This window comes from Prionailurus bengalensis, chromosome A1 (assembly GCF_016509475.1).
Source record: "Prionailurus bengalensis isolate Pbe53 chromosome A1, Fcat_Pben_1.1_paternal_pri, whole genome shotgun sequence".
In the NCBI taxonomy this organism is placed as follows: Eukaryota; Metazoa; Chordata; class Mammalia; order Carnivora; family Felidae; genus Prionailurus; species Prionailurus bengalensis.
This window is the reverse complement of record NC_057343.1, coordinates 150,437,601-150,462,622: the sequence shown is the minus strand read 5'-3', so window position 1 is coordinate 150,462,622 and position 25,022 is coordinate 150,437,601. Positions and strand designations below refer to the sequence as shown.

At 35.7% G+C, this 25,022-nt stretch overlaps 1 pseudogene; it reads left to right on the top strand.

The window, feature by feature from the left end:
• Nucleotides 1-12,694: 12,694 nt before the first annotated feature.
• On the top strand, nucleotides 12,695-12,827 carry LOC122496236 (annotated as a pseudogene).
• The last annotated feature ends 12,195 nt before the right edge of the window (nucleotides 12,828-25,022 follow it).

Below are 25,022 nucleotides of genomic sequence, written 5' to 3'. Positions count from 1 at the left end.
TCTAATAAGGTGTTAATATCCAAAATATGTAAAAAGCTCATATTAGTCAATAACAAAACAAAACAAAAAAACAATCCAGTTTAAAATCAGGCAAAGGACCTGAATAGACATTTTTCCAAGGAAGATATTCAAATGGCCAAGATGTACATGAAAATTTGCTTAGAGTCATTAATCATTAAGGAAAAGCAAATCAAACCACAGTGAGATATCACCCCACACCTATTAGAATGACAATTGTCAAAAAGAAAAGAGATAAATGCTGGTGAGGATGTGAAGAACAGGAATCCTTGTACACTACTGGTGGGAATGTACATTGGTACAGTCAGTATGAAAAACAGTGTGGAAGCTCCTCAAAAAAAAAAAAATAGAATGCCGTATGATCCAGAAATTCTACTGCTGGGTATATATTCAATGGAAATGTCACTATCTCAAAGGCATATCTGAATCCTCATGATCAGTGCAGCATTATTTATAATAGATAAGACACAAAAACGACCTAAAAGTCTATCAACAGATAAGTGGATACACACATACCTATACTAGAAATACTGTTCAGTCATAAACAAAAATAAAGTCCTGCCATTTATCACAACATAGATGGAGGGCATTACGCAAAGTATAATTAGTCGGAAAGAGAAGCACAAATACTATATGATTTCACTTATATGTAGAATCTAAAAACAAAAAACAAACTCATAGAAAAAGAGATCAGATTTATGGTTACCAAAAACAGGGAGTGATGGGAGGGGAAACTGGACAAAGGTAACCAAAAGGTACAAACTTGGAGTTATAATATGAATGCATACTGAGGATATAATGTACAATATGGTGACTCAAGTTAGCAACTTTCATATATACCATGCGAGCAGTATTAAAAGAATAGAACCTAAAAGTTCTCATCACAAGGTAGAAACATTTTTTTTAACTATAGAGGTGATGTATGTTACCTAAACATGTTGGAATCATTTCACAGTTTATGTAAGTCAAGTCATTCTGCTGTACACTTTAGATTTATACAGTGGGATAAACACACCCCAGTGTTTATAGCACCATGATCTACAATAGCTAAACTATGGAAACAGCCCAAGTGTCCACTGACTGATGAATGGATAAAGAAGTCATGGTGTATATATATAATGGAATATTACTCAGTCGTAAAAAAAAGAATGGAATCTTGCATTTACAATGACATGGACAGAACTAGAGACTATTATGCTAAGTGAAATAAGTCAGTGAGAGAAAGACAAATACTATAGGATTTAAGTCATGTATGGAAGTTTAAGAAAGAAATGAGCCAAGAGAAAGTAAAAAGAGAGAGGGAGGCAAATCAAGAAACAGACTTAACTAAAGAGAACAAACTGATGGTTACTGAATGGGTTGGGGGGGAGACGGTGAAACAAGTGATGGGGATTAAGGAGACCACTTGTGAGGAGCACAGGTAGTGCATGGCAGTGCTGAATCACTACATTGTACATCTGAAACTAACATTACACTGTATGTTAAGTAACTGGAATTTAAGTAAAAACAGAAGAAAAGAAAAACATAAACAATAAACCTATAGAGTGCTATATATCAATTATATTTCAAAAAAAACTGGAAAAACATGATATTAAAAAGTAACTTTCAAACTTTGGAGGACATTATCACAAGGTGAAAGTTAATGAATAATAATAAAGATAATATAAGCTTTAAAAAGGAGGTGATATTTATAATTATGGAAGGATGTTGCAAATTAGGACTATGCTGAGAAAAGAATATATAGTTACCCTACTGATAATTCACCCACAGCTGCATGAATATTGAAACCCTACACAATTATCAGGACCACTGAATTTTACTTTCTCTGAGAATTTCAGATAATCAAAAAAAATGTGAGAATTCATAAGGAGCTTAGAGATATCATCTAGCTAAGTTACCTACATCACAGAAGAGAAATCTGAAGATCACGTAAGAAAAAATGGTTTGTCCTAGGTCACACAAGTTTTGGCACAAAAGTTATAGAACACAGGCATTTGATTCCCAGAGTAATATTCTACTATAATAGTTCCATAGGTAGTACAAATACTATAAAAATACCATCATCTTATTATCCAAAGTCAGGATTTCTTGTTTTGAGGTAAATGGTGTTTCCATATGATGGATAAATAATGTAATTTTTCTCTTAGAAAGTTACAAAAATCAACCCAGAACAGAGTTTGTATGTCTGAGCATAGGACGCAAGATTTTTTGTTATAGGTCACCCATCCTTTTTTAAAAAAATATTTTTATTTATTTTGAGATGGCAAGTAGGGAAGGGGCAGAGTGAGAGGGAGAGAGAATCCCAAGCAAGGCTCAAACCCACAAACCGTGAGATCATAACCTGAGTCAAAGCTGAATGCTTAACTGTCTAAGCCACATAGGCGCCCCAGGTCACCCATCCTTTTATGAAGTTTATATTGTGTCATTTGCACATGAAGATTAACCACCGGTTCAAGAGTCCAATCTATATAGTTCCAGTAGCAGATTCACATGGTGCAAGTGTCATAGAGACCTGAAACTCTGAAGACATTGTAACTCACCCAGGATCAGCCTAGAGAAAGTTTCCAATGAGAAGGTTGTGGCTTGAGGTGCCCAGAGTGTAAGTGATTCATTCAGGGTCCTAATGGATCAGAGTAAGGAAGCAAAAATTTTGGTGGTCACGAGTGCTGCAATTTTAAGTGGGTTAATCTGTGTAGGCCTTTTGAGAAGGTGACCTTATGGCAGGAAGGAACACACGATGCAAGATAAAAGAGAGGATAGAGGATACAGGAAATTCCCTATGTCTCATTATTTGATTTTGTGGGTAAGACTGTGGGTTCCAGACTCAGATTGGCTGGATGTGAAGTCTGAACCCACTACTGACTGCATCACTTGAAAACGTGACTTAATCTTTTAAGCCTAGTTGTCTTAATCCATCAAGTGGGGGGAATTTATTGGCCTTACCTTTAAAAGTTGCTGTATAAATGAGAGACTGTTAGTAGCATGCTGGGAATAGGGCCTAAAATATAATATGCAGAGACTAGGTATCAGCTGTTGTTATCATTGCCTTTAGTATCAGATGCAGGATGCGCAGTATGCCAGGGACCAGGACCGTGTGTGAAAGCTGGCATTGGGGCTGCTTTGTCGACCTCACCACCTTCAATGCCACATCCTCTCCATCACTATTTTGCAATAGGAACACACACAGCAGCAAAAAGATCAAAGCCTGCTTTCCCTTCCTTCAAAACTTTTGAGGTGCTCCTAAAGGGAGAGAGACAAAAGTTTTTCCTCTGTATTTGCCACCTGTCAGCTAAAAGACCCCAAAAGGGAAGAGTATTTATTTATACCAAGGTTATTCTTGCAACATAGCTCTTCTTAGCATTGCCAAATTCTTTGATGTTCAAATCCAGATATCTTGCTATGTGTACAGTACCCAGAATAATTCCTTGCTCAAAGTGGCAGATTAATATATAAAAATATAGCATATACAAATATATAAATGTTAAATGACTGAATCATTGAAAGATTACAAAGATGGGAAGAAGGCTGGCATTGAAAGACTAAAACCACACAGGGAGTAAAGCTTGCAAAGCATGATTTGGTTAATTTAAAAAATACATTGAGACGAATGGAAATTATCAGCCAGAGAATGTGGAACCATCTGGAAAAAAGAAACGAGAAACATTAGCCTAAAACAAGAAGGATGCCTGGAGTGAGAAGGGAATGGGGCAGAAATAGAAAAAGAAAAGAAAGTGGCAAGGAAGAGAAGAAGATGGAAAAGAGGTAGGAGAGGCAGTCGTAGAATTTTATAGGAAAATAAAAACGGTAGATTGAAACGACTGGGGTTTTGGCAAGCAGGAAAAGACAACAGGCGTGACAAGCATGAAGCTGCAGAGAATGTCTGTTCACAGACTATTTGTGACTCACTGATGCAGCTATTTCACAAGAGATTTGAAAGACGATTTGAGAGAAAATTGAGGATATTATACACACAGGACTTTTTTATGGTTCATCATGATTATTTACTTTTTCTTATTACATATAAAATGATTCTAAACTAAAACAATGATCTCCCTTCAAAATTTTGTGTCACTTGTTTTATTCTATATAAAAAGCACATCAGATTGGAAATGTGTGGAAGGGATGTTTCTCAGCATTCAGTTTTATATCCCTGAAGCTAATTCCATTTCCATGCCAAGTAGATGTTGGAAATTTTCCGTTGACTATTACACAAATTTCAAAAAGCCAAACCATTGAGTCAGAGGATAGTTTATGGCCCATTAACAATACATTTGCTTCTCAGAACTGTAAACACGGCCTTATGGATCTTAATGTAATTGTTTAGGATGAGTGTGTTGGCAAGAACTGTTGGAGTCTGTTGACACAGTCTGGAAAGCAATGTGTTTTAAGCAAATCTGCAAAATGTTACCAACTCATTAAGCTAAGAGCTTTATGCCTCAGTGTTCTAAAGCAATTCTGTAAGATACATCCGAACAAGGCTGTATATCCATTTCTGGTTCTGCCTTGATTGATGTGTGTATAAAAGGGGCTGACTGTATTTCTCATTGCATTATGCTGATGGTATTTCATCATTATTGTTGCTTTTTTTCATTAAACATTGTTCTTTCATTCTGTTATATAACTAAAAGAATGCAGACAAGCATTTATATACATTCTATGGAATAGATTTGGCTGTATTTAAATATACCATAGGGAATACAAAGGTGCTTCCAAAACTATGTTCCACAGATGCAATATTAATACAAATACACTCCCATTCTCCTTGCATGTTCCTTTAAAATTCAGTCTACCATAGATGCTTGCAACCAGAAGGGACTTTAGATATCATGCAATCCAACCTTGCCCTCACTGAGGTAATACTTTCTAGAGCATCTCTGTTGGGGAGACTAAAATTCAGTACATTTCAAGCGAGGTAGTCTTGATTCTTTTGAAGTTTTCAAATGCAAATGAAAGAAACACAACTCAAACAAGGGGCATTGTTTCCTAAAACCGAAAAATTTAGCAGTGTTTCTCATTTGCAGCATGGGTGGTTTGAAGGCCTCAAATTATATTACTATCTCTCTTCACCTTTTAATCCTGCTTTTTTTCCAGATGAATTTCTCCCATCTGCTTTCTCTTTGAGGTGCCACTCAGGGGTCCCACATTACATCTTAATATCTCCATGGCCAGCTCAAAGAGAAATTCACTATCTTTTTTTTTTTTTAATTTTTTTTTTCAACGTTTATTTATTTTTGGGACAGAGAGAGACAGAGCATGAATGGGGAAGGGGCAGAGAGAGAGGGAGACACAGAATCAGAAACAGGCTCCAGGTTCTGAGCCATCAGCCCAGAGCCTGACACGGGGCTCGAACTCACGGACTGCGAGAGCGTGACCTGGCTGAAGTTGGACGCTTAACCGACTGCGCCACCCAGGCGCCCCGAGAAATTCACTTTCTAATGGTTCAAGTCAAACTTCTAGATTTGGATATAGCAGACTGACTTCTATCACAAACTCATCTCTAAACCAAACACTGGGACCAGGGATGAGAAATATATGGAACTCTCTAGTTAGGTCATATACTCACACACAGAGGCAACTACCAAACCAGAGTGATTTGTTAATTTAATTGATCTGATCTGCTCTAGATTATTTTCAATTTCTTTCTTTCTCGCATTCTCAACAATACTATGAGACAAAATTCTTTCTTTTACCTCATTAGTTGATTCCTTCCTTTCTACTGATACTGGTATTGCCTTAATTCAAATTGTTAAGACTTTCCCTGGGACAATAGAGATACCTCTTTATCTCTAGTCTTCTCTAAACTATTTTTTCATATTGTTTCCAGAGTGATTAAGTTTAAACTCATATTTCTCTACTGCCCCACACCAATCCTTCTAACCCCTTTAAGATCTACTCATTCTTTTTCTTTCTCAAATTCTACTTTAAGTCGAGATTAGTATTTCTCTCTTCTACTATCTCATGATTTTCTCTACTTTCATTTACATTAAGTTTTATATGCGTGTGTCCTCCACTAGATTACCAGTCGTTAGAAGGCAGAAACTATATCTTACTTATTTTTTATCCACAAAAGTAGTGAGAATGAGGTCTTGCCCAAAGTTAGCTTTCACTAAATGCTAGCAAATTTAGTGAAATGCCAAACTGTCCAATATAAACAATAAATATTTTAAGAATGCAATCTAGGCCAAAGTACTCAAGGAAAGGCACATGTATTTGGTATGTAAGATTTTATAGACTTATTGAGAGCCAGGGGTAGGTCTCAGTGTCTGGTTAATATCAGGAAGATATTTTTCCATGGATGTTTTGTATTTCTATAAATCTTGCAGGTGAAGAACAACTGTAATTCTTAACTGTATTTTCAAAGATGTTTTACTGAAAATATATAGCCATTGAAAACAGAGGATAATACTCCCCTCTATAGCAAAATGTGTTTGCTTGTGGTGCATTATAAAAGGTTCGGGTTTCCTTCGAGTTTCTGTCTTTTCTGCAGCCATTGCATGCACATGTGGCCCTGAGTTGATCCTTTCACAGCATACTGCAGGAACCAATATGTGGAAATGGTGATTCTGTGGTTACTGCTACTGTGGAGACTTGCAAAGCCTTCACCTTGAACTCAGGTTTCTCACGTCTTCTGTCAACATTCATGAAACTATGGCAGGCTAACTTGTTCCTTTGTAAGTAGGGAAAATATTAGAACCTTCACAGATCTGAATAGGCTGTGTCATAAAAATGCCCTAGAAGTTCTTGTGTACTTAATGGAACTTTGATTTTTATAGTGTTATACCATGTCAATGATATACCACCAATGGTATGGCAGAATGCTAGCTGTGGTCTTGTATGACCCCAATGGATAATTTAAATATCTACAATAAAGTCAACATTTTGCTACAGTCATTGGCCACTTATTATGTACCAAGTGCATTTCATGAATTAATTTATCATATTCTGCATTCCTTAGTGAATAATACTACCACCTACTATGCCTGGGTTTCTTTCCTAAGTTGTCACTCTCACTTTTCTCTATACTTAGACTTATATTTCTGGAAATGTATTATTTTTTGTCTCTCTGCTTTTCATATCCACAATCCCACCATAATCTCTCCCTCAATTAATGACATAGTCTCCTAAATCTTCTTCTTCTCCTCATCTTGTGGTCTGTACCATCAATTCTGTATACTGAATCAGAGTAAACATTCCAAATTGGAAATATGACCAAATTACTTTCTTACAAACCCTGTCATTGACTACCTTTGCCCTCGGGATAAAACCTATACTCCTAAACCAACTGCATTTAACAGAGACTCAAAATGATAGTAGATGAAATAAGACAGAAGCGTATTTCTCTCAGTTACCAGTTTGGAGAATAGATCATGGTGATTCTGCTCATTGAAGTTGTTGAGCAAGAACATGCTAAAATAATAAGGATTTATCTAAGCTATATAATTCTTGATAAATTAGTTTTTTTTTTCTTTTGTCTGTCTCTATTCATGAAAATACAGAGTGGAAAGCTTTTGAGAGGCCTTCTATTCCTGACTTTCTCTGAGTGTAGGAAATATAATTTTGTAGAAATTTAGTTAAGAAAACAATAATGATCTTTTATTACTGAACTCTTCCCAAAGGGCTGGACACATCTGTTTCCCTGTGTCTTTTAACCAGTTTTATTTTTTTAATTAACATTTTATACTATCTTTGGTATGTAATCCTCTTCATATTATTGTGGAAGCAGAATGAGTGTGAATAAACACATAAAAACATTTTATATAATTTCTTTAGAAAGACATTTTCAGGAATCACTTTTTTTTTAAGAGAAAGAAAGCCTGCACATGAGACAGAGGGGGAAGGAAGGAGAGAGAGTGTGAGCAGCACAGAGTCCAACGTGGGCTCCATTCTATGACCCTGGGATCATGAGTGGAGCCAAAATCAAGAGTCTGATGCTCAAATGACTGATCTACCCAGGCACCCCTCAGGGACCCCTTTTAAATGGATAAGGATAGGAAGGGTTTAACCTTTGCTGAGAGCTTATGCTATCAGAAGCAAACTGTGACATATTTTTTCAGAGAAGCAAAGAAGCATTACATCCTAATTTTAAAAATGATTCTACAATTTTAAAAAGGAGCAGTCAGTAATATAAGAACTGATAAAAAATGGTGGTAGTGGTAGGGAGAGGGCTTAGAACACAAGGGAATTCCCAGATATTTGTTACTTTTTATACTTTTAAAAAATATTTTAGTTAATATACCCACTGTCCGTTTGTTTTCCCTTTCATCTTTGGATAGACCTGTATCTATCTATGTATTCAAAATAGATGTATAAGTCTTGGAGATAAGAGGATAAATGAAGTCTTATGTCCTGGAAAAGGAAATTGGGATTTGTTAAACTTTAAAGAAAGTATCTCGGGTGAGGGATGGTGCATGTTTATACTGACCTTAGCTTATAGAGAAAACAGTCTTTTTCTTTTTATATATGTTCTTGCAATTGTAAAAACTGCATATAATATATTGACTTTGGCAGCTTGAATACACCTAGTCTTGCCAATACAGTTATTTGTAATTAAACTGACTTTCTTTGAAATGTTTAATTGGAATCCTTAAATTGCTCAGCAGACTCATAGCCCAATTGATTGCCTGTCTCCCAAAGGGCATCTCTTGACCACAAACCTCCAAAGTGCTAATTGCTTTACTGCCCAAAACTCTAAGGACCAAAAGTTTGTGAATTGATTTGACATCTGACTCAGTCATTCATTTACAATATATTTACATCACACATTATTACACAACAATCACAGATGCCCCAGTGTTCAATTCAGAATGCCTGCCTTAATTAATCCCAATATTTATTTTAATGTGAAATGACTTGTTCTTTCTCAAAGACGTTGAAATCTGGAAAGTGGGGGAATGGTGCTCAAGAGTGTATATGTTGAGCATAAGCCCTAGAAGCAATGCTGACAAAAACGTTGTGGAATAAAATTTGGGAGATGTTTTCATTTCTTTCACTTTTAGACTTCTGTCCTTCTAGACAATGTGGACAACCTAATCCATAAGCAGTTTTGAAAATTGACCAGGTATCCCGAGCCTTAAAATAAGATGTTGAGTTTTGCATCACTGAAAGGTTATTTTAAAGTTAGTTATTCATTAACAGTGGATAGAATGAAGGATATAAAACCTCTCTCACAAAATTTCTAATTAGAAGGAGAAGTACCTCACAAAAGAAAAAAAAAAAAACATATGGGAAGCAGGCTGACAGTAGATTTTTCAATTATATCAATTAGAAGTAAAATTTTCTTCTTTTCTTAAAGAAAAAGATGGGCCAAACCAATATTTACTTTTATTTTTGCCATCTACTATTTTCAAAAGAAGCAGAAGACAGTATAATGATTTATGAGATAAAGACATATACTTGAGGCATGAAAGGCTCATATGACTCATTTATCACTTTAAGTACTTAATCCCCACATAGTTTACATTAATCTATTGATTTGCTTATTAATCACAGACAGAAAGTTGACTTCATTCATTTTTCAAATTTGATCATAAAATTAAATTACCAAACAAATTCCAAATACCTAGCAAATTAGAGGCTATTTGGCTTCAACTCTGACCTTTTTGCTTATACCTTATTTTAATGTGTTCTCTGAAGTAACAAAATATAACCAATTACTCATCTATAGGTACCCTCTTATACTTGTTCACTTCCAAACTTTTCTATTGCTGGTCTGTTGTTCTGGAAAACATTTTTTTCTAAATATCTACAGCCAAAATTTTAACAATCTTTTAAGTCCCCTTTAAATGTCTTTTCCTTGTTTGCCACTGTTCTTTGGGGAGGGTAATGATTCGAGTAAGATCAGAAGAATATTATTCTTACTGTTGTGTAGAGGGGCTTAAGAGCAGAAACAGAACAGTTAAGAGGTTGTTGTAATAGTCTAAGGAAGAAACAATGATAACCTGGAATAGAGTATAATCAATGGAAAGGAGAGAAGTGGACAGATTGTATGTATATTCTGGAAGTAGAATTAATTGGTCTACTTCATGAATCAGATACAGACATGAATAAAAAAGAGGAATTAATAATTTTTTTCTTTTTGTCTTGAGCTAAATGAAGAAGGCTAGGGGAAAAAACACATTTTCTTATAAAATTCAAGAGATTATTTTAAGCCATATTAAATTTGAAATGTCTATTAGAGACCCAAATTGATGGGACAGGAAGACATCAGATACAATTCAGGATGTTAGAGGACGGTGTGAAGGCTGAAATTATGAATATGGGAAATGAAAGTATGGATTACCTTTAAAAGCCCTGAGAATAGAGGCAATTGCCTAGGGAAATAAGTAGAAAGGAGAGGACTCTGAAAGGATCAGAAAGGCCAAAAACCAAAACCAAAACCAAAACCAAAACACCACACACTCATATACACACACACCCCAGAAGGATTTGGTTTTGCAGAAGGAAGAACTGTTAACTAGTGTCTTATATACTAAGAAAACCTGGCAAAATATCCATTAATTTGGCAACATGGATATCATCCAGAACTTTGGCAAGAATTTTGATCAGGAAATATATGGAGTGGAAGCAAGATTGCTACAGGTAGAATTGTGAACTGAAGTTCAGGAAATAGAGAAAAAATTTAAGAAGTTAACAGCAGCTGAAAGCTGAAAAATAGGGAAGAACTTAGGGCACAATGTACTGTTGAGGCAGGTTTCTCTTTTTAATAAGGAAGAACATGTCCATTAATGGGAATGACCCAGTGAAGAGGGGAAGACTGAAGATGCAAGAAGAGGGAGTTGAGGTGGCAAAATTTTTAGAAAGACTCTAAGGATTCAATCCAAGGGACAAGGAAGGAGGTACTGGCCTTTGGTCAAAGAAAAAGCGGTCCTCTATTTTATTCTGAAGAGAAGACAGATGCAGGGGCAGGTACATCACAGATTTCATTGTGGGAATGTGAGACCTGAAATCAGCTTCCATTTTGCCAATAAAGTGCTGCGTAAAGGCCTTCCAGCATGGGAGCTGCAGAACGTGGGCCTGACAACTAGAGGAGAGGAGAATCTTTCAGAGTTGCCTCTGCAAGTGGGAAAGTGAGTTTACTGCAGAAGCAGATAAAATTTCATGGGACACTATTGTATGCCTAATTGAGATTTGAAATGGAAACTTCTCAATTTGGTTCTGTGACTTTCTTTACTCACATTCAAATGCATCTGGAAAGATGCAGAAGATATCAGATTACTTTTTACTGTACATTGTAGTTAAATATTTACATATCTTATTTTTCCTCCATATAATAAAGTCATGAAGAAACAGTATGGAAAACAACACTAAAAATAGAAAATTCCCATCTGTACTCCCCACAGCACTTAGCACATTGCAATCTCTTAATAAATTTATCAATACATTTTGGAATGAATGAACGTTTTCCTTGCTGTCTTTGTAAATTGGGTCAATGTTTTTTTTAAGTTAAAAACTATTATGAATCATTACCTAGGAAATGAATGTAAAATAGGAATGTCACACTTTTTAAAAATCAGATTTAAAATAAAATATAGTGTCTTTCCATTTTTTCTTTTGCATTCCTTTCAGTCTCTCAGGAAGCTTAAAGAATATGTCCTAATGAATCTCCAAAATAGTATCCCAAGGTGGAGAAGCACAAGAGTGGCTGAGAGACAAAATAGAGATGCAGAGCAGTTCAACAGATTGCCTCAGTGGACTGTAAACAGTACTAATGCAGTAGATAGTGAAGGCGGGGTGGTAGCCTGGGCTTCTTGCTGCAAACACCAAACTGACTCATAAAAGAGCTGGAACTGTGATACTAGCTTGTCAAGTGCAATGTGACCTGAAGCAAATCTCGATATGGAAACCTGTTTGCATATTAGCAGAAATCCTTGCATTTAAACATCTTACTATGAACTCTCCAGTTACTATTCAATATTTGGGTAACTTTTAGTTAAAATATTGGCATAAATTCATAGTAAGCATAATGGATTTTGAAAACATGTTTTCAAGACTTACTGTCTTGAAACTAAAATATGCATAGATATTCATTACATAAACCATAAAACAACACAGAACCATGACTTGTCACTTTGGGAAATGAAGACTGGCAGTTGTTATTGTTTTCCTTTTAATTGGCCTTAAAATAATCCAAGTGAGTGATAGTAGTCTCAAAGATTCAAATACCTGACAGCTTGTCTTTATCTGAAAAAAAAAAATAAAGTTAAAAGAGCTAAAACAAAAATGATGAATGGAAGGAAAAAAAAAACTGCTGAAAAGTATTTGGGGAATTATTTGGCTTTTCTTTCTTCTCTCTTCCTGTCCATAGAGAAAAAGAATACATTAACTAATTAACTTTGATCCTGTTAAAGGAAACTTCAAAAGGAGAGAATTCTTTGCCTATGAAAATATATTATAGTATTATCATCACATACTGCTTCAGTACTTACCAAGTTCTTATACAAGCACACAAATGAAACTGCTATCGTTCGTTCAACTTATATTTATTGAATACCTATTATGTGATCTGCAAGAGCTGTAAACAAAGAACAAAAGATTATATAAAGATGGCTGATAATGTCCAGACTGGATGGCCGGAAAGGCCTTGCTGAGAAGATATTTGAACTAAAATGTGAATGATACAAGGAAACAGTACATGAAAAGTTCTGAGGAGAGAATTTTTCAAATGGAGGCAGTGGACAGCTTTGCGCAGTGGCAGTATCGTAGCCAATGAGGTTTATCCGAGGCGCGATTATTGCTAATTGGAGGCAGTGGAGTGGAGCTTCAGAATTTTTATATAGAAAGATCTTAGGGATTTAGTATTTAAGACGAAAAACAGGAGCGTTCCTAGAATTTATCATATCCTAACTAGCATACTTCTTCTAATTGGACTGCGTACTCATTTATTTTAATGAGATGGTAGAAATAAGTGAATAAAAAATATGATGATGTTAAAACCCTCATGCAGTGTCAGATGAGTAAGGTACCTTTACGCTGCTCTCCGGGAATGAAGGAATAGCAAATGCTGAATTCCCAAGGCAGGAATGCAGCAGTGTTAACTGGGAGTTTAGGAAGAAGAGTCGTGTGAGAAGAGATGGAGTGAGGTCAAGAATGAGAGAGGCAGCAGACCATGGGGAGGACTGGGTCTAGGACAAATTAAGGTAGATGTGTTTGATCTGCGTGCAGAGAGCAGCTGTTGGAGGGTTTTAAATACACGAATAATGTGATTTTACATATGTTTATATTTATTCTGCTCTATGAGGAAAGGATTAAAGATGCGTTCAAGAGAAATCAAAGGTAACAGTTGGGGCTGTTATAGTAGTCTGGCTGGGCAATGATGGTGCTCGGAATAGGCGAGAGCCAAAGGAGATTGAGACGGTAGATGGATGTGGAAGGTATCTGGAGACAGAGCAGGCAAGACTTACAAACGGGTTGGATATTGGGGGTGGTGATGAGGAAAATGGTAGCTTCAGACTATTAATTGAAAGGAGAAAAAAAAAGCATATGTATGTGTCTCTTTGTGTCTATGACTGTTGATAATTTATATTTTAATACTACTGTGTACAGTTAAAATTTATTACATTAAGTTTTATTGTCTCTCAGTTATAATTTTGAGAGCAAAACATAATGTTGACATACTCAACTGAAGTACTTTCATCAATTTGTTAGTGATTCCAGTGGAAAATAAATAATATGTTGAACTGCTAAGAAAGAAAAAGTAAAATAAAATTGATTTAAAAGTACAAAGTGATTTCTGATCCCTTTTGTATTCATTTGTGTCATTAGCTACCATATACTTGAAAAATTTATAATCTCTAGATAATTTGACAATTGTTGAAAGCTTACAAGATCTTAAATTAAAAATACAAATCAATTAGGATAAGATTTATGCATTATACCAGTAAACATAATATCTCTTAAATATCACTTTCTATTCATATATGGTGGCAGACTGCAAAGCACTTCACCAGTTACTGTGTTTTCTTTTTACAACAATTATGTGAAATGCCAGAATAGCCATTATGATTATTAACCCATTGAGAATGCCAGGACTTAGGCTAAATGACTTGCTCAAGATTGCACAAATAATAATAGAAAAGCCTGACTCAAAACTCATGACCTCTAGCTCTAAATAAAGTTGCTTTTCTATTATAGGAAAGCATATACACACATACGCACACACACACACACACACACAGAAATAGGTTTTAATTTAGAAGTATGCTTGTATATAAGCTGATTTATCATATCTACTAGTAAGCATTTCTACAATACATGTTAAGGCCATTAGACGTGATATTTTTGGATAAAATATAGATCTAAAAATATTTTGGAAAATTATAGAAAGAACAAAGAGAAATGTTTCTTCTCTAGAAAAATATGTACTGTAAAATTTAAGTCTTTAATACATTTTGAGTTAAGTTTTGTGAATGATGTAAGATAGGTGTCCAATTTAGTTCTTTTGCATGTGAATATTCAGTTTCCTCAAGTCCATTCACTGAAGGGAATATTCTAATCCCATTAAGCATTCTTGGCTATCAAATACTGTTTGACCATATATGCAGGGGTTTATTACTGGGCTTTCAATTCTGTTCTATTGGTGTCTTCTTTTATGCCACTATCATATTGTTTTGATTATACAGCTTTGTAATGTAGTTTGAGATCAGGAAGAGGGATGATTCTAGCTACTATCTTCTTCCTCAGGATTGCTTTGGCTATTGGGGTCTTTTGTAGTTTTATTCAAATTTTAGAATTGTTTTTTCACCTGGTCTCTGTGAGAGTAGGGCTGACTCTGGACTGGTGTTAGAGTAGGGCTGGAAGCAGGTCACAGGGTTGCATCAGAATCCAGTTGGGTCTGAAGCTGTAAAGCCCCTTACTGGGGCCACAGACAGATGTGGTTCCTCCAGGGTCCCTTGGTAGATGGCACTGGTTGAAGGACCATGACCAAACAGGGCTAGAACCAGATCCTTAAGGGGTCAGGGCTGCCTTAAGTTGACAGGTGGGACCATGTTTGTGTAGTCTGCCACCAGGGTGCTGTCCTGCCTTCCTGAAGCAGCTCTGTTGATATTGGGCTTCAACCAGGGTTTCACAACCTCCTAACTGGATCCCAAAGTTCTCACAAAAGCACTGTATTGGTGGATCTCTTTCAAATCATTGTGTTAGATGTGAGCTGGGGCTCTCCTATTCTGTCATCTCGTTGACATTCTTGTTATATTTTTTATACTGTGATTTTGGATATTTCCTTATTCTCTGATGTATGAAATGTTAAATAGCAAGCAATGGTACCTTGAACTATGTTCTCTCTTCTGCATTAAATAAAACGCAAATTGCCCCAACAATTTCCTCAAATTAATTTTAAAAATGGGAATAGAGAAAATTGTTGTTCATGATATGTTTAGTGTATGAAATAATGACTAGAGAATATCTTTAAAGACTACTCCAAAGGAAAAAAATCCCTAACAAGGAAGGCAATGTTTCATCTTTACTAATTTTTTTTTTCAGATTTTAAATCAGACAACACTTAGTCTAGCTCTGTTCTAAAAAATAATTAACTTTGGTACTTTGAGTACTTTAAGGTACTTTGAATTAAAGTAGTAAAAACTTGTATTTACTAAAAATCACCTAGGTTTATCTTTTAACAAACCATAGGTAATGACACAAGATTTTTAAAGCAAATAGTGGTAACAAGAGTTTTCTTTGGTGATAATATCTCTTAGAGAAGGAGACAGACCAGTAAGTTACATGTTTATTTTCCTTCTCTTGAGATGTTATTATGTTCTACATATTTTCTTGAATAGACTAAAAAATAGTATTAAATCTCTTTATCCTTTGGTTAGAAGGAGACAACGAAGGTTGGAAGTGAGTATTTTCCCTAATAGATAAAAACTTCTCCCAGAGGTAAACTTTAAACTGCTGTGTGTAGCCTGTTGCTATTGGCAGGCACACATGAGCTCAACTTCAGACCACCTGGACTTACAATTCACCTCCATGGGAGATGCTAGAGGTATGCTGCATGTATACCCACAATAAGTTTCATTAAATAATATCTATTATTTTCACTCAAAAAAATCAATAGAGACTATAAAATCTATGTAACCACTGATCTTTTCTACAGGGTGGAACAGTTATAAAATGCTTTTCTCCCTCTGGGGAGAAAAGGTGTTAAGTGTGAGACATTAGAGGGCTTTAACTGGCAGCTTTCCATGGTGGCCCCATTGATATTTGGTCTTGCTGTAATGGAGTTTTTTAGGATGCTTCTAGGCACAAGTGATATTTAGGGATGGACTTAATTGTTATTCTTTCACTGAGCAAATTTCCCATAGAAAGTAAAATATTTGGCCTAGAACTTCTACTTTCTTCAATCAGAGCACTCATGACTGATGGAATGACACCTGGTTGTAGGGAGGTACCTATTTCATTCAGACAGAGATGCTACTGAGGACCACAGTCCAGGGTTGAAGTCTCACCTGGAACTTTTGGAGACTTCATACAACTCACTTAACTAATATGTCTTCATAAGAAATCGGTCCTATAACTAGTACATTGTTCATTATTATCAGAAATAAGTCATTGTGTTTCCAGAGAAATGCACTGAGACGTCTTTAGTAGCTGAAGACAGTGCTTCTCAAGCATTTTTTTTTAAAGACTTGGTTTGGGACTTTAATTTAAAATTGTAATTAAGATTTATTAGCTTTCTCCCCAAGAGTCAATTATACTCTTATCCTATGTAGGTGCAAACCAAGAACAAATCATTAATTTTTGTAAAAGATATTTTATTGTTTATTTCTCTATTTACCGAAGAGACTTAAGAAAGAAATCTCTCTCCTGGTTCTTAGCTTATTTAGGTTGATAAAGAATGCAGGTTTTCATGGGTGGCAAATATAGTCCGTGAAACTTCTTGGGCTCATGAGCTGAGCTGTAGTAGGGACTCAGGCAAGTGATATTTCTAAAGAAATACCAAGTTCTATGGAATGGCTTTGGGTTTGTTCAAATTTTATTTTCATTTATTTACTATGCAGTGATGGCCAGAGCCTGGATTCAAAGAGGTCTCTTCCCAGAGCCCCATCTTCACATACTTGTGGGATATCTATGACCTTTGCCTCTGTACCCACTGTCCTCAGTCTTGACAGATAAATCTATATTAAATTAATAATTGCAATATCACCTTAATTATATTTACTGTTTTAGCCTTCAATGTGTACTTAACATTTTTAGTTAAGTCCTTTTTCTGCCATCATTTAACAGATATTGGTGAGAATGTGCAGAAACAGGAAACCTCTTGCACTGTGGTGGGAATGCAAACTGGTGCAATTGCTCTGGAAAACACTGTGGAGGTTCCTCAAAAAATTAAAAATAGAATTACCCTACAACCCAGAAATAGCACTACTAGGAATTTATCCAAAGGATACAGGAATGCTGATTCATAGGGGCATATGTATCCCAATGTTTATCACAGCGCTATCAATAGCCCAACTATGGAAAGAGCCCAAATGTCCATCAACTGACGAATGGATAAAGAAGATGTGGTTTCTATATACAATGGTATACAAGTGCATACTTGACAATGAGAAAGAATGAAATCTTGCCATCTGCAAGAATGTGGATGGAACTGGAAGATATTATGCTAAGTGAAATAAGTCAGTCAGAGAAAGACAGAGATCATATATTTTCACTCATATGTAGAATTTAAGAAACTTAGAAGACCATGGGAGAAGGGAAGGGGAAAAAATAGTTTCAAACAGAGAGGGAGGCAAATAATAAGAGACTCTTAAATACAGAGAACAAATTGAGGGTTGATGGAGTGGGGAGAGGGAAAATGGGCAATGGGCACTGAGTAGGGCACTTGTTGGGATAAGCACTGGGTATTACATGTAGCGATGAATCATGGGAATCTATGCCTGAAGTCAAGAGTACACTGTATACCCTATATTTAGCTAACTTGACAACAAATTATATTTTTAAAAAAGACAAACAAAAATTTCAAAGGAAAATTTACACTTTTTATATTTTTTGAATTTGAAATAACTTCATATTTTTAAACAGACCAGTTTTCCATCTGCATAAACATTATTTTCATAGCATCCTTGCACAGGATAATGAGTCATTACAATATATTATTGGAAGAAAAAATGAGGGAGGAGGACATAATCTTTGATATGCTGAGAATTAATTCTCCAAATGGTCCCCATCAAAACACAGTCAAGTATTTTTTTTTTTAAAGTTTGAGGAACCGGTGCGTTGAATTTGAATATTCCCGAGTCATCAAATGAAGATATGTAAGAATTATTATAAACAAACTATTTATCAAGGGCCATTTTTATTCCAGCCATTTTTCTTCTTTCATTTTCCTTTCCTCCTTTCTATGCTTTCTTCCTGATTTAGCTTAACTTCTCCTTCATGTATAAACTCCATGTCTCAACTCTAATATTGTTTTGCCTGTCCTACTGCAATTCATTTTTAAAGAATGGAAGAATGTTTTAGTTAAATTTATTCAAATATTCAGCTGTCCTAGGTTCTCAGAAATTTATACATATGACAAGTTTCCATCATTTAAAAAAAAGCAGTAAGATTCTAGCAAGTAAGTGTTCTACTTCTGTTTGAAATTTAACAACCATGCTTTCAAAAGTTAATGTCAATATTTAGAGTGCAGTTGGGTTTATGTAGTTTACTGTCTGTCCATATAGAGTGGCATTTAAAAATTCAGTCCTCTACTATTCTTTACCAATTTTACTTGTTCTTGAGGTTTCCATTCGAACTTAATCCCACAATGCCAAATATACTTCTGGGAAGTTAGTAGATACCTTTCTACTGCATGCATACTTATTGAGTTCCTAAAAAAGGCCCATATTTTTAGTTTGTATTAGGTTCCTAAAATAAATCAACTGCAGCCAAGATGGTCATTGCTGTCTTGATCAAAGTAACCAAGTGAACGCCAAATCTCACTCTATTCTGTAAACACAGCTTTTTAGGCATTTCTTACTAAGTGTTAAGAAAAGACAAAGTCTTGAAGATGACAAAACAAACACTTTGCGCTTGTGTAGTTCCCTAGAAATTCAATATGCTGTTAAATTGTCACTACCAACTGAGAAAATAATGTGTGCTAGGCAATATGACAATGCTTTATGTATCTTATCTTTTTCAAAAACCACAAGCTTTTGGGACAAATTGCTTAGGTTTAGATTCTAAGTCCCAACACTGCCACTCACTACCTGCGTGATCTTAGGCAAGTTAACTAACCTCTCTGCAGCTCAGTTTCTTAATTTGTAAAATGGGCAGAGTGACATAACAGGCCTCAAAAGGCTGTCACAAGAATTATGCAAGATATTTACATACCATGAGCTTAGCTAGCACTATGTGTGGCACATAGAAGTGCTCAATAAATATTAGCTTTAATTTACAATAATTCTGACAAATATCCTGAAAAGTTTGGTAAGGGTTATTTTTTCACACGTGTAGATGAAGAAAAAAAAAGATTATAATCTTGTATTTATCAGGATAGCCTAGATTATGCTATGTAACATAAAAGCTCAATATCTCAATGACTTAAAAACACAGTTATTTCTTGCTCATGGTATCTGTCTATCGTGAATGGCTGGAAGCTCTGTTCCTATGTCATCATTATCTTTCCTTCACGACAGGTTGATAGATTTCCCAAATGTTTTACATGATAGAGAATTCTGTAGGTTATTGCACTCACATTAAATGTTCTGACCCAAAAGTGATGCAAATCACTTCTGCTCACAACTTTTGGGCCCAAACTAGTTATGTGACCACACCCAACTACAAAGAGCCAAGGAGTTTAATTCTATCAGGGGCACTAATGACTACCATAGATCTCATTATCCATTAACTTAAATTATTGAATTCTTATAATCTGACAATCACTTTTCTGGGCACTACAGATAGCAGGGAACAAACCAGATATGGAATAAATTCCCATGAAGGCTACATTCTAGTGTGGTAGTTAATAAAAAATAACAGAAAGCATGAATAAATGGATAATTATTTAATAAGAAAAATCAAATGTTAACTATGCAAAAAGTTATAAAAGGACAATCTCATAAGAAGTAATTTGTTAGTAATTTAGACTGGTGAGCAGAAAAAAAAAGTCTCTCTGAGGAGGTGACATTTGAAATAAGAACTGAATAGCCATTAAGAAATGGTCCCATGAAGACTGGGAGGAAGCACTCAAAGCAGAGAGCACAGCAGTACAATAATTTCAAGGTAGAAACACATCTTTTGTATTTGAGCAGAAGGAACATAAGTGTGGAGACAGCATGATGGTTGAGGGAAAGAATGTTAAAAGACAAATGGCAGCAGTAAGCCAGGGAAAAGTTTTGTGTTTTTTTCTACTTGACGGGAAGGTGAAGGGTGAAACATTAAAATAGTTTGTAGTTTTAAAAGATCCTATGGGGTAGGGGCACCTGGGTGGCTCAGTCTGTTGAGCGTCGACTTCGCTTAGGTCATGATCTCACAGTTTATGAGTTCAAGCTCTATAAGAGGCTCGCTGCTGTCAGTGCAAAGCCTGCTTCAGATCATCTGTCCCCTTCTCTCTGCCCCAACCCCATTTGTACTCTTTCAAAAACAATAAAACATTTACAAAAAGAGAGAGAGAGAGAGAGAGAGAGAGAGAGAGAGAGATCCCACAGTGTATTGTGAAGAAATGGAGTATGAAAGGTCAAGAGAGGAAGCAGAAAGTAGACAGATATGAAATATGTTTTGGGGAAGATCTATGATCCTGTTAATGGATTAAGTGGAGGATGTAGAAATAGAAATGAATCAAGAATGATTTCTCAGGATTTTTGCCTTAAACATCTATGTAGATAGTAAATTAGCACTAAGATGGGGGAAATTGGGAAGAAAAGCAAGTTTGTGAGTGTGAATGGGGTAGGAATATGGAGATCTGCTAAGATAATGTCAACTTTTGGATGCATAGTTGACATCCAAATTGAGACATAATAAAGGAAGTTATATACAGGAGTTTGGAGACTAGGTTAGGTTTAGATATATAGATGTGGAACAATTCATTAACTAGATGATATTTAAAATCATGGAACTGAATAAAATAACCTATGTAAAATATGTAGATAGAAAAGAAAAAAAATACCAGCAGTGAGGCCCACATCACTCCAAAATTTAGTGATCATAAAAGGCAAGCAAGCAGGACACTGAGAATGACCAGTAGTAGGAAAATAATCACATACTTAAGTTAGGAGGTAAGTCTTTCGAGAAGCAATCAGTGCCAATGAATGTTCTTGAGAGATCAAGTAAAATAAGAACAGAAAAGTGTCTGTTGGGCTTGGCAATATGGAGGTTATTATTTGCCTTACCAAGAGCAGTCTCTATGGAAGGGTATAAGAATGAACCTAATTGGAGTGAGTTAAGAAGAGACTTTGAGGTGAAAAAGTACAGATAAGACTTTCACTATGAAGAAGATAAAAATGGGGTGTTGATTGGAGGAGGATGTAGTGTCAGTGAAAGTATTTTAAAAAACTGAGGGATGATAGATATAATCCAGAGGATAGGGGGCAGGGAGGAAAGGAGATTAAGAGAGAGAAGAAAAGAAAAAACTGATGGTGCAGACAAAGTTCAGGAACAAACATCCTGAGAAGAAATGGGTGTCTGGAATCCAGAATACAAGTGGACTCCAGCAAGGATAGTTCATTCACAAATGCAGGAAATAAGGGAAGTATCTATGCAAACAGAGGTTTATTGGCAGATCTGTGGAAAGTAGAGGAGACACCTCTGGTTGGAGTGCTTTTTTTTTTTTTTAATTTTAAGTATGAGATAAGATCAACAGCTGCATGTGAAATGGGGGACTACAGGTGGCTCTAGGAGAGAGTTCAGGGTGTGAGCTATTCAATTTGGAGAGTGGCAAAACAACAATAAGTATGAAAATATTGCTGTGTTGTATTGGATGATTTTATCCCTGTGTACATGTTCATAAATATGTTCTCAATTGTAGTGAGATCCGTTAGCCTGATTTATATTACTCTCCAGCAAAGTTCAGTTGTTTGGATGCAGGGATGGACGGGTAAAATAGGTAAATGTAATCAGGATGAGGCTTTGCCAAGAAAGATGGAGGAAGAGATATGTGAAATAATTGTTTGTAACGGTAATTATAATGCTAATTAGCTCTAAATTTAGTACACAGAAGTGGGGCTATGACAGGTTAGAGGGTAGAGCTTAATGGTAAAAAAGTGGTATGGTGCTGAATTAAAAATCTTACTCTTTGGGGGTAGACAGGCATATAAATAATTAACTATAAAACAATGTGATATATCCTATCTTTAGGCAAGTTTAGAGTCCTATGGGAATAATTAATTCTGCCTAGGGGTAGGGGTTGGGGAATATATTGAATACACTCACCTCTTTCTAACAATTATGCCAAATCTTTAGAGCAGAGGTAGCCTTTTTACTACCTAGGCTGTAAATAACATTTAGAATTTGGAGAGCCAGTCACTATGTTGAGAGCGTATTTTTTCAACAACCCTCCCTTATGCAAGAAACAGAGAGATCAGTTAAGAAGCTACTATTGTAATCTGGGCACATGGAGATGCACTAAATTTTACCACGTTCTCAAGTAATAACTGAAATGAAGAAACAATGCCCTGTTGGACATTAGAACTAGGGGACAAAAAGAAGGAAACATAAAAGATGTAGTTTGGAAGAATGGAAGAAATAGCAATACCATGCTTATATAAAAAAAAAAAGAGCAGAGACTGGGAGAAAAATGGCTGACATTGGGAATGAGAGATTTGAGCTGGTTATAAAACATGTTTTGGGATCAGATGAAAAAATACAGTTGGTGAGCCAGGACTAGAAATGAAGACTGGGAGCCACTAGAATAGGAATAATAGTTGACCACCATATTCATCAAGATGCTTCTTAGCCCCCAAACCTGTAATGGTTACTTATGTTATCAATTTTAACATTGCCATAACCTCTTCCAATCTAGACATCAAATTTCTTCCCTCACTACTTTTCTAGTCAGCCCAGACACCTTACCAACCTCCACATATTCATGCTTATATCTACCCCCTGCATTTGTCTTGTTCTGTTTCTTTTACCTGGAATGTTTTCACTCTTTCCTTAGCATGTATACAAATCTTACCCATCTTAAAATCTACTTTTTCCTTAAAAATCTACTCTAGACCCAAATTGTAGCTATGTAACAGACATATAACTTCTTTTCACACTTAAGGTTAGAACTTGCTCTTGTAATAGCTCAATTTTTCGATGTGGTTAATTTCATTTGCCTAAATGGATTTATTGGCAATAGAGCTGTAATCAAAGGAGCACTGGATTTGGGTTCTTGAGTTCTGGCTTCAAATCTTTAGCTTTTTATCTTCCCAGAGCAGTGCAAAACATTTTCCTTAATTGGTTTCTTTACTCATAAAATAAGGGTTGCAATTCTTAACCTTCAAGGTTATTATTGGATTACATGAAATGATGTGAAATTTTAGAGTTTTTCATCATGGACCACAAAATCCACTCTAAGTAGTTGTGATGGTTAGTATTTATTTATTTATTTATTTATTCATTCATTCATTCATTCATTCATTCATTCATTCATTCATTCATTTAGAGCAGAGGAGAGAGTAAGCAGTTGAGAGAGAGAATCCTAAGCAGGCTCCATACTGGCAGTGCAGAGCCTAATGCAGGGCTCAAACTCACCAACTGAGATCATGACCTGAGCCCAAACCAGGAGTCAGACATTTAACTAACTGGGCCGCCCAGCGCCCCTTGCGATGATTAATTTTATGTGTCAACTTGACTAGGCCATGGTACTTAGATACTTATTCAAACATTCTAGATCTTTCTGTGAAGGTATTTTTTAAAATATTTATTTATTTTGGGGCTCCAGGGTGGCTTAGTCACTTAAGTGTCTGACTTCAGCTCAAGTCATGATCTTGTGGTTGACGAGTTCGAGCCCCACGCTGGGCTCTGTGCTAACAGTTTGGAGCCTGGAGCCTGCTTCAGATTCTGTGTCTTCCTTGGTCTGTCCCTTCCTTGCTTGAACTCCCTCTCTCAAAAATAAGTAAACATTTAAAAAAAGAAAAGAATTGTCAACTTATCGATTATTAGAAAAAAATTGTGAGAATGGAAGTCTTCTGTTATTCCCCTTTGTGTACCTCTAAAGTCCCAAACTTCTGATATTCAGGTCACACACAGATTCTCTAATCAGCTACCTTTATCTTTGTTCCATGTTTCTCCTCTCTCCCTGCAATGCACCACACTGTTAACATTTTAAAATTTAACTTCTGCCAGGACTAATTTTCCATTTATTCCTGAAATCACATTTTAGGCACAATTTTAGTAGTAGGCCCATTGTTTTTATGACAATGTCTGGCATTTGGTTCATTGACTGATTTAATTTTGGGTCAATTGATTTAAAATGTAGACTACTGATGTAGAAATTTCCACAGTACTCTGTATTAAAGAGACTTACATTGGTAAGCTTGATAAATGCAAAAAGATAAAAGGAAATAAACACGTATTTGGATGGCCAACAAAATTAGCCAAGTTTCAGAGCAGAAAGTATGAGTATTATTTAAAAATTCTGAGTCAGATAAAAAGAGTTGCTTTTTTTCCATGAAGAAATGGGATTTATTAACTTATCTGATTCTATTGATCTCTCATGATGAAAATATTAGGGCTGGACCACAATGAAGTGAAGATAGGTATGCTAAAAGCTAACAGCTAATATAACTGAGTCCTAAACTTCATGCTAGTCACTGAGCTCAATATTGTAAGTGCAATTGATTTAATTCTCACAATAGTTTTTAATGCAGGTAAAACTTCCCCACTGTACAAATGAGCAAACTGAAGAACTTGTAAGGTTAAGAAACTTTCCAAAGATATAATAAGGGCAGAACATTCAGGCTCTAGAATGGACCTCCTAACCGAGATTCTACTATTTCTCACTGAACAGCATTATTACTGGGGCATTTATTTTTTGTTCTTATATATATACTTTTCTTTGATTGCCAAGAGAAGTAAGAATTAGTGAAATTCAGCTTCCAAAG